Here is a 9,652-nt window from a genome sequence, read left to right as displayed (position 1 = left end):
ATATGTTGTTATGGTGGTGGTGGAGGTGATGGTGGAGATAGAAAGGGTGGTTATTAGGTGGATAAGAATGGAGTGTTGCAAAATCTGGTTGTTGAATATTATGAGAAAAAAATGGAATACAAGTGTAGTGATATTCAAGATTATGTTTTCATCACTGCTTCTTTTACGGCAAGAAAACTACTACTACTACTACTACTACTACTACTACTACTACTACTACTACTACTACGATAATAATAATAATAATAATAATAATAATAATAATAATAATAATAATAATGATAACAATAGTAATAGTAATAAGGGAAAGGAGTAAAATTGGGAAGGGAAGACTTATAAGATCGGTAATTTAGAGTAACAAAAAAACGAAGAGCAATTAAGTGAAACGATCTTGTATCGCGGTGTTAATTACGAACACCCGCGGCTTCCCAGGAGAAGGCGATACATTTTTGCTTTACACACATAAACACACTCACCCACACACCCCTCCTCACCTCTCCACACACACACACACACACACACACACACACATATACCTAGCAAGCCAAGCAACCCGGCGCAGCGCCCACCACCGCCCCTCCATTCCTACTTTCATTCACAATTCTTTTCAACACTCCACCAGCCAGCCTTTTCAGTCATGCCAGAATGAGTTAAAGTTCGGGGGAGGCAGGCACTGTTTTTTGTTTTGTTTTGCTTAGGGCGTGCTGGAACTGCGCCAACCAGGGAGAAGGAGGAGGAGGAAGAGGAGGAGGGGGAGGCACCATGAACACTAGGGGGTGGAGCAGAAAGAAGAGAAATAGGGGAAGAGAAAGGTAGATTTTTTTTGAAGCGAAGAGTATCCGCGAGGGATTAGATCATGTGAGCCAGCACGTCGGGCCCACTTAATTGTGTTGTTCCGATGCACAAATGAGAACCGTCTGTTTGGCTGGGCTGGCGAGTCTTTATGATTGTGTTTACTTTAGTGTGCCTGTGTGTGTGTGTGTGTGTGTGTGTGTGTGTGTGTGTGTGTGTGTGTGTGTGTGTGTGTGTGTTTTCTCGGCTCTGCTTAGCTTCGAGACACTGAAGTAGCACGAACAAACGCCAGGCAGAGGAAGTGTGTTCACGGTACTAGATTGACGGTGGGTGAGAGTGTGCTGCGGCTGGAGTAGTGTTTTGCTGTTGACGGCTGGAATTCAGGTAATGATAAGGTAAGGGGACAAGAAGAGAGTAGCGAAGATGAGTAAGTGATGGTGTGGAGGCTGCGTTGTGTGGAGATTTAGGTGGTGCGCTGAATGAATGATGGTGAGATGTGGGACACGGCTGTGGTTATACGTGTAAGAACAGTTTTGTGGTAGTTTTGTGGGAGGATGAAGGTCAAAAGAAAAGGTATGTTATTGTGGGTGTGTTTGGAATAGGTATCCAAGATCTGAGAGTGAAGGGCAGTTGTTGGCCGTGCGAGTGGTGTGGGATAGGTGTGTGATTATGTGAAATAACAGGTATGAGGGTTGTAAACAACAGTTATATAGCATTGGATGTGTGGACGAAGTAATGAAAGTTGGAAGGATAGGTGTTGGTGAAAAGTAATCAGGGACAAGGGCTATTTCGTTGTGTCGGCCTTCATCACCGGCACCTCTACCTTTCATCGTGTGGCGGGTAAGAACTTATTACTCTGGGATGTGTGGCCAGCGTGGTATCCAGGTTACCACACTTTACCTTCCCCATATCTCCTCAGGCACCGATGTATCACCAAGCCCGAAAGGAAAGATGAGCAGCTGGATGGCCTGTGCACCGACTGTCTAGACCAGGATCGAGTCAGGCCTTATTAAATCGTTACTAGCCATGCTAACCACTTCACTACGAAAGGACTCGGGACAGCGCTATGGGAAATAGATGTATAAAGCTATGAAGGGTTAGTGAAGAATGATCAGATTAAAGGAATATTGATGCTGAGTGCTGAAGGGAGGTTAGAGAAAAATGAGATCATGTTTTAGAGCAATTCCGGTGAATCTAAAATAAGAATGAATGTGAATTAAAAAAGCTGTGATGTGAACGAGTATGTCTGAAAATGTAGATAAACACTTTGCAGGGATCGAGATGGGTAGTGGAAACATAAAGAGTGTAAGGGAGAAGGTGTAGGGTATAGGATATAATAAAAGATGTCCAATACCCAGAGCGAGGGGCAACACGTCTGTGAGATGGCGCAGAGAGAGGGGAGGAAGAGGATGTGAGGAGAATGGTAGCAGGGGATGAGGGATTGGGTCTCTCTCTGTACGAGGAGAAAGAGTGGATCGAATTACCTAAGACCAAAGAGAGAGAGAGAGAGAGAGAGAGAGAGAGAGAGAGAGAGAGAGAGAGAGAGAGAGAGAGAGAGAGAGAGAGAGAGAGAGAGAGAGAGAGAGAGAGAGAGAGAGAGAGAGAGAGAGAGAGAGAGAGAGAGAGAGAGAGAGAGCATGAAAGAGAGGCAATAAATGTATATATGATGACGAGGGGAAGGAAGACATAAAAGCAGATGGAGTTACAGGAATTCTTGACCCCGTGCAGTCGGCGAGGGGACGCGGCGCTGGTTAAATATGAAGAGCAGTTTGCGGGGTGACTCGAGATGTGAGGTGGCGGCGACTGAGGAATTTAGAGACTTTAAAGGAACAGCAGGTGATTGGTGCGCTAACTCAGGTTTTTCTTTACGTCGTCGCCTTAACGTCTCTTGCCCCCTCACACGCGAACACAGGCACGCACGCACAGGGATTAGCTTTCTGTCGCGCGCACACACACACACACACACACACACACACACACACACACACACACACACACACACACTCACACTCACACACACACTGCCCACCTCCGTTATATAATCTTCACGCCACATCACATCACCACCATGATAATCACCATCACCACCACCACTACCATCATAACCACCACCACCACCACTACCACCATCATCATGATCATATCCACGTGGAAGGAGCGTGACGTGATGCCTCAGGTGGACAAATAATTAGGCCCTCGTGTCCACGTGCTGGCGACGGTGAGAGAGAGAGAGAGAGAGAGAGAGAGAGAGAGAGAGAGAGAGAGAGAGAGAGAGAGAGAGAGAGAGAGAGAGAGAGAGAGAGAGAGAGAGAGAGAGAGAGACTAAATAAATAAATAATAAAGTGAAGAAAGAAAGCTAGAAAAAAAGAAAGAAAAAAGGAAAGAATAAAGAAAGAAAGGAAGATGGAAAGAAAGAAAGCCAGAAAGAAAGAAAGGAGAGAGAAGGAAAAAGGAATGAAAAAAAGAAAAAGAAAAAGAAAAAGAGAGGAGATAAAGAGGAAGAGGCTACATTAGGCAAGAAGTCGGAAGGATGACATAAGTAACACGAGGGAAAAGATCGGTAAAGGGGAAGGAGAACGAGAAATAAAAGTCAAGATGGCACGAGGAAAAATACTCAAGTGAAGGAGGGAGGAAGGGCGGAAGAAAAGAGAGAAGGGCGGAAGGAAGGAAGGAGGAACAATATAAGGAGAAAGAGAAATACAAGCCGAAAAATGAAGAACAAGGGAAGGGAGAAGAGAGAGAATACGTAAAGAGGAGAAGAATGGGACACGAGAGAGGCAAGGAGAGGAGAGGGAAGGAAGGAGAGGAGATAATTAGACAGAGAGGAACTTGAGAGGAGGTAATTACAGGTGATAATTACACAGTTTAGGGAAAAGGTAAACAAGTGGAAACTCAAGAGTAAAATCTTAATTAGGAGACAAACATTCAGAATAATAATAGTGGACACGGAGGAGGAGGAGGAGAGGAGGAGGAGGAAGAGGGGGTGCAGAAGAAGAAGAAAATGAAGATGAAGATGACGAGGGAGGATGAGGATGAGGAAGAGGAGAGGGAAGAATAAGAAAAATAAGAAGATGAAGATGAAGAAGGGGAGGAGGAAAAAGAAGAGGATGAAGATGAGGAAAGGTGACAGGAAGAGGAGGAGGAGGAAGAAGAGGAAGAGAAAGAGGGAAATAAAACAACAACACCCCCAAAAAATAAGAGAAACAAGGGGAAGAGGAAAAGGAGGAGGAGGAGGAGGAGGAGGAGAAGGATGAAGGGAGAGAGAAAGAGGAGGAAGTAAGACAAAAGAAAGAAGTAAAGGAGAGACGAGGGTAAGAGGCGGACGAAAACAAGAACTGAAAGAAAGATTCAAAAAAGAGGATCAGGGCAAGAAAGGGAAGACAGCTTAAAGGAAAGGCCTGAGGAGCATTCAAAACAAGCGGCAACCTGTGGGACAGAAGATGGCGGAAAAGTGTGAGAAGGAGGAGGAGGAGGAGGAGGAGGAGGAGGAGGAGGAGGAGGAGGAGGAGGAGGAGGAGGAGGAGGAGGAGGAGGAGGAGGAGGAGGAGGAGGAGGAGGAGGAGGAGGAGGAGGAGGAGGAGGAGGAGGAGGAGGAGGAGGAGGAGGAGGAATGGGAAAGGTATAAATAAAAGGAAAGAGAAACGGAGATGGTGGGGGAGAGTGACAAAGGTGAAAGAGAAGGAAAAAAGAGAAGAAGAATGCGAAGAGGAAAAGGAATAAGGAAAAAGAAAACGAAGAAAATGGAAAAAAAAACAGAAAATGAAAGAAAGTGAAAACGCGAAAGAAGTAAATCGGGTGGAAAAAAGCGAACAAATAAACAATTAATTTGAAAAAAAGAGGAATAAAAAATGTGAAACCTGTCAACAAAAGTCAAGCAGTAACAATACTGTCAATTTTCTTTATACTAACAATTACAACAGCAATAATTACAACAGCAACAACAGTAGTAGTAGTAGTAGTAGTAGTAGTAGTAGTAGTAGTAGTAGTAGTAGTAGTAGTAGTAGTAGTAGTGGTTGTAGTAGTAGGGATGATGATGGGGATGAAGATACTAACATAATAATAATGATAATAGCAAGAACGATAATAGCAAGAAGTGAAAAAATATGAAAAAAATGAAAATCTATAAACAAAACCACCACCACAGCCACAAGCACAACCACCACCACCACCACCACCACCACCACCACCACCATTTAACATTAACAGTCAGAACAACAACGACAACAACAACACCGATGACAACAACGACAAAGGCAATAGTCACAACGACGCCAGTAACAACCATAACAATTTGCATGCTCCCTCCCCTTAATAGAATGTGAGGCTCGCAGCGACGGTGCAGGAGGGAGGTGTCCAACAAAAGCGTAATTTATTTTGAAAGGTCGCTAATGGAGCCGCTGACGCAGATTAACAAAAGAACACAAACCGGCCGTGTTGTGAAAACTGATCGCCGCTTTTGTCCGGTGTTTGACTCGTGTTTGTTTGTTTCTGTGTGTGTGTGTTTGCTTGTTTGAGTGTGTGTGTGTGTGTGTGTGTGTGTGTGTGTGTGTGTGTGTGTTAGAGAGAGAGAGAGAGAGAGAGAGAGAGAGAGAGAGAGAGAGAGAGAGAGAGAGAGAGAGAGAGAGAGAGAGAGAGAGAGAGAGAGAGAGAGAGAGAGAGAGAGAGAGAGAGACGTATAGAAGGAGTGGTAATGATGGTGGTGGTTGTAGCGTTTTCGTTTTTGTTGTTGTTGTTGTTGTTGTTGTTGTTGGTGGTGGTGGTGGTGGTGGTGGTGGTGATGCTGGTCTACCCCTCGTCGATTAATAGGATCAATGATGATAAATATGCATGTACATATACTGATAGAGTTTTCATTACGAGGCCATTAAAATGTTGATTATAGGCCTGTATTGCATTACCTTTCTCTGGCGGGGCGGAAAGTGCTTTAACCCCATTATTTCCACCTCCTTGACCCGTGAAATACAACACCATTCATCCCCATCATCACCATAAGCACAATAATCATCAGTACCATTATCAGCACCACAAGAACTCCTCACACCATATCACAACACCTTTCCCTTTTACTTCGTTTGGTGTGGCCTCAATCACCACTACTTCATGTTCTCACCATCGATAATCATCACCATAAACACAATACTCATCACTACCATTATCAGAACCACAACAAGTATATCCCATTACATCACCATCACCGTTCCCTTAACATCTTGCGGTCTCAGTCACCATCCATACAATACTCGTACTTTATCCCTCTACACCACCACTACTATCACCGCCATCACCACCACTAACTCCCGCCTCCCCATAAATCACCATCGCATTTCCTTGAGCATAACGTGACCAGCAGCAACCCCATTACCCTCCGTATGCTGCTTCCCACCGTCCTCCTATCGTCTCCATGCATCAGGGACACCAAAGGACCCTCGTCGGCATGTCCTTCGGTAGCTTAGTCGTTTTGTGTGTGGGGGTGTGAGAGAGAGAGAGAGAGAGAGAGAGAGAGAGAGAGAGAGAGAGAGAGAGAGAGAGAGAGAGAGAGAGAGAGAGAGAGAGAGAGAGAGGATGAAAAGTAAGGAAAAAAGTAGAAGAAAAATAGGAAGAAGGGGAGGAGAGAAAAGAAAATCTATGGGGAGTAGGACGAGGAACAGATGGAGTGGGAGAGAGGAGGGAAACTAGAAAAAGGAAGACATGAGGGGAAGGAATAAGTGAGAGAAGGGGAGAGAAGATAAAAAAAAATGAAAGGAGGAAAAAACAAAAGGAAAAAAAAAGGAGAGTAAAAGAAGGAGCAGAAAGAAGCGTTGAAGGAATGGGAGGGGGAAAAAAAGTTGACACGTAAGAGGAAAGCAAGAAAAATGAAGATAAAAGGCGAATGAAGAAATAAAAGAAGGGGAAAGAGGAGAAAAGCAAAAACTGAGAGGAGAAGTAAGAAGAACAAACAAATGGAAAAAATGGAAAGTAAGAGGAAGAGCAGACGAGAGTGTTGAAGGAATATGAAGAGGAAAAAAGATGACGCCTAAGAGGATGGTGAGGTCATGAAGCCCTGCAGAGTTTCATTACGGCCATCCCTCAGACGTCATTATTTTCTTTGTGGCATAATGTGTTTTTAGGGAGCTTCTCGGCTGGGGTAGCGGCTCAGCGTGGCCCGGTGCATGGAGACGGGGCGGCGCACGAGGAAGGGAAGTAAAGGGCTGCTGGTGCTCCTGTTAGTTAACGTCATGATTCTGGTGGTCGATGATAAACATTGCAGGAATATCGTTGGCCTCTTTGTCTCCAATCAACCGTAAGCTGCTTAATGGAGTTTTGTCTGTATGCATTATCTATATAGCGTATGCTCCCAACTACTTTATTATCGTGCAGGACTGATGTTGCCTGATCATTATTCACTATCATGGTTTATATGTTGCTATTGTTTTTATTATTATTATTATTATTATTATTATTATTATTATTATTATTATTATTATTATTATTATTATTATTATTATTATCATCACTTGTTGAAATAAAAAAATAGTGGTCAAGAACAGGCACACTGAGGGACAGACAGACAGGGAGGCTGACAGACAGGCAGGCAGGCAGGATGGCTGACAGACAAACTGAGCAGACAAGCTGATGAGGACCACGCTTAAGTGAGAGGCCAAGGCGTCTTAATTTGTCCAAAGTTTCCATCTTGAAGGAAGAGTACCCGAGGCCGACCCACCACCTTTTTCCCAAAACTCCCCCACGACGCCCACCGCAAAGTCAGTAAAGGTTGCGGCTTGTAACTTTTAAGTAAAGTTGTCCTGTTTTTAAACTAGCGGCTGCCCTCCCCTGAGAAGTGTGTCGGTAATTACGAATAAGTGGGCTCCGGGCCGATAAATGGACGGGAAAAATACTGCAATGATATCTGTGTTTGTCCTGCTACGTTGACGTGACGGGGGTGGTGCAGGCCTGCGAGGCGAGGGCGTCAGGATGCAGTGCGGGTCCCGTGAAGGACCAACGAATGACAAGAGGGTCAAAAGGGCGTGGCTTGGATACTTACTCTGGCTCTAACACGCGCCAATGTCTTCTCACGGATTCGCCACCGCAGAGTTCTCAGGCACTTGTAAAAACGTTTTCTGCATCACATGTATTCATATCATCTCGTTGTCTGCATATTTCAAGCGAAGTTGAATTGCAATACACAATTCGCGCCATCATAATTGTTAAACGATTGATTTTCAAAAATGATGCAAAGATAATAATAATCACAAGTTTGAGGTCTCGTCACCGAGCGACCAGGGACAGCGGAGCAGCGGGCGAGTAAAGACTCCCGACACACTCCTCCAGCCACCGCTATTGGGCTACTGCCACTGCCCGCTCTGCTCTCCCTCAAAGAGGAAAACCTGTCGTGCCGCGTTGTGCTGCCGGAAAGCCTCTGAGCTGCCAGGTGTTGACTGCTGGGAAATGTTAGCACTCCCATAATTTTTTTTCAAACTCAGGTGACAAGCAAAAGGTCACCTTGACAGCACACCTCGAGTTCACTTGTTTCCCGGCTCGTTAGCTTTATTGCGACACCCAAACTGCTCTACATGTTTACCTTCACTTTTCCCATGTTCAGTAAATATCGTATGTCTGTTGCGCTGATGTGAGCTTTATCAGGTAATGCTCAAAGGCTACTTAGCGTCTTTTTTTTCAATCACTATACATCATTGAGGCGGCGAGGCGTGCGGCGTGCGCGGACATGTCCCCTGCTGGCGGCGACGCTGACGACGGGGGCAGGGGGCAGATGTGATGGACCTAGAGGAGGGAACTTTTAGAGATAGCTGCAGTGGCGATGGAAAAGTAACAATGTCGTAATATAGCAGTAGTTGCAGTAATAGTAGTAGTAGTAGTAGTAGTAGTAGTAGCAATAATGGTGGTAGTAGTAGTAGTAGTAATATTGTTTGTAGGAGCAGGAGAAGAGGGGGTTGAAAATATAAAGAAGAAAAAAAGAGAAGGAATCTTACAAAAGTAATCATATACTGTAGACGTAAATCGTAGTCGTTTTGTATAAGAGAAAAAGAGTCAAAAACTCCGTATGAGGTTAATCGCAGCATTCACCCGTATTGCCTCGGCTCAAAGTAAGGAAGGTAAGAGCGTGCTCCCATGGACGGAGGAAGATCTGTGTAAAATGAACGGTGTCGTAAAACTACTGCGTAAGTCGTCGAGGATTTAGGTCACGTCGAAACCGCATCCAGTGTTTCTTTGCGGCGTAATGACATGATACGAAAAAATATAATCTGACACTAGAAAGATGTTTTTTTTCTGTTGATACACTAGGAAACTTTGGAGAAACACACACACACGCACACGCGCACACACACACACACACACACACACACACACACACACACACACACACACACACACACACACACACACACACACGGCCAGTTCATTGATTCTCTCAGGGTGACCAGCAACATGCCGTCTCGGGCAGTAAAAGTGTCTCGCATCATCGTCTGCTCATGTTCACCGCTGTTTTATTAGTGCGAGGAGAGTATAAAAAGTTAGTGGGCAATTGCTCTTGACGCCTCGGGGTCGCCAAAGAACACCAGTAGAGGTGATAAAGAGATAAAACGGATTAATGGCCCTCCGTCGCGGCCGCCAGACTCGCGTGCGACGTTTCCTGGTCGCTGCGTCTCAGGGTTATTTTGCAGCCGCTCCGCCACGTCTCGTTGAGCCGTGAAGCGAAATAATCAGTCGTGTATATTTTTGGCTGCGTTTTCATCCCGAATTTAGACTTTTACCTATGGAATATATAATAACACTTACGCTAAGAATAACTGTTTTAGATTCAGTATTTAGACCTTGCTGGCGTGCGTGCGATTGAGTCTTAGGAAATCTATTGGTTAATTAA

The 9,652-nt window shown here is 44.8% G+C and overlaps 1 protein-coding gene across 1 annotated transcript in view; it reads right to left on the bottom strand.

Moving 5' to 3' along the window:
• LOC126995497 (zwei Ig domain protein zig-8-like) overlaps positions 1-8,345 on the bottom strand; it is a 64,945-nt gene extending 56,600 nt beyond the window's left edge. The window contains exon 1 of the mRNA XM_050855081.1: positions 7,814-8,345. The gene's annotated coding sequence lies outside the window, so the exon portion shown is untranslated. The remainder of the gene's footprint in view (positions 1-7,813) is intronic.
• Between the last annotated feature and the right edge of the window lie 1,307 nt (positions 8,346-9,652).

Source organism: Eriocheir sinensis, chromosome 8, assembly GCF_024679095.1.
Source record: "Eriocheir sinensis breed Jianghai 21 chromosome 8, ASM2467909v1, whole genome shotgun sequence".
In the NCBI taxonomy this organism is placed as follows: Eukaryota; Metazoa; Arthropoda; class Malacostraca; order Decapoda; family Varunidae; genus Eriocheir; species Eriocheir sinensis.
Note: the sequence above shows the minus strand (reverse complement) of the source record. Positions and strands in the feature narration are given on the sequence as shown.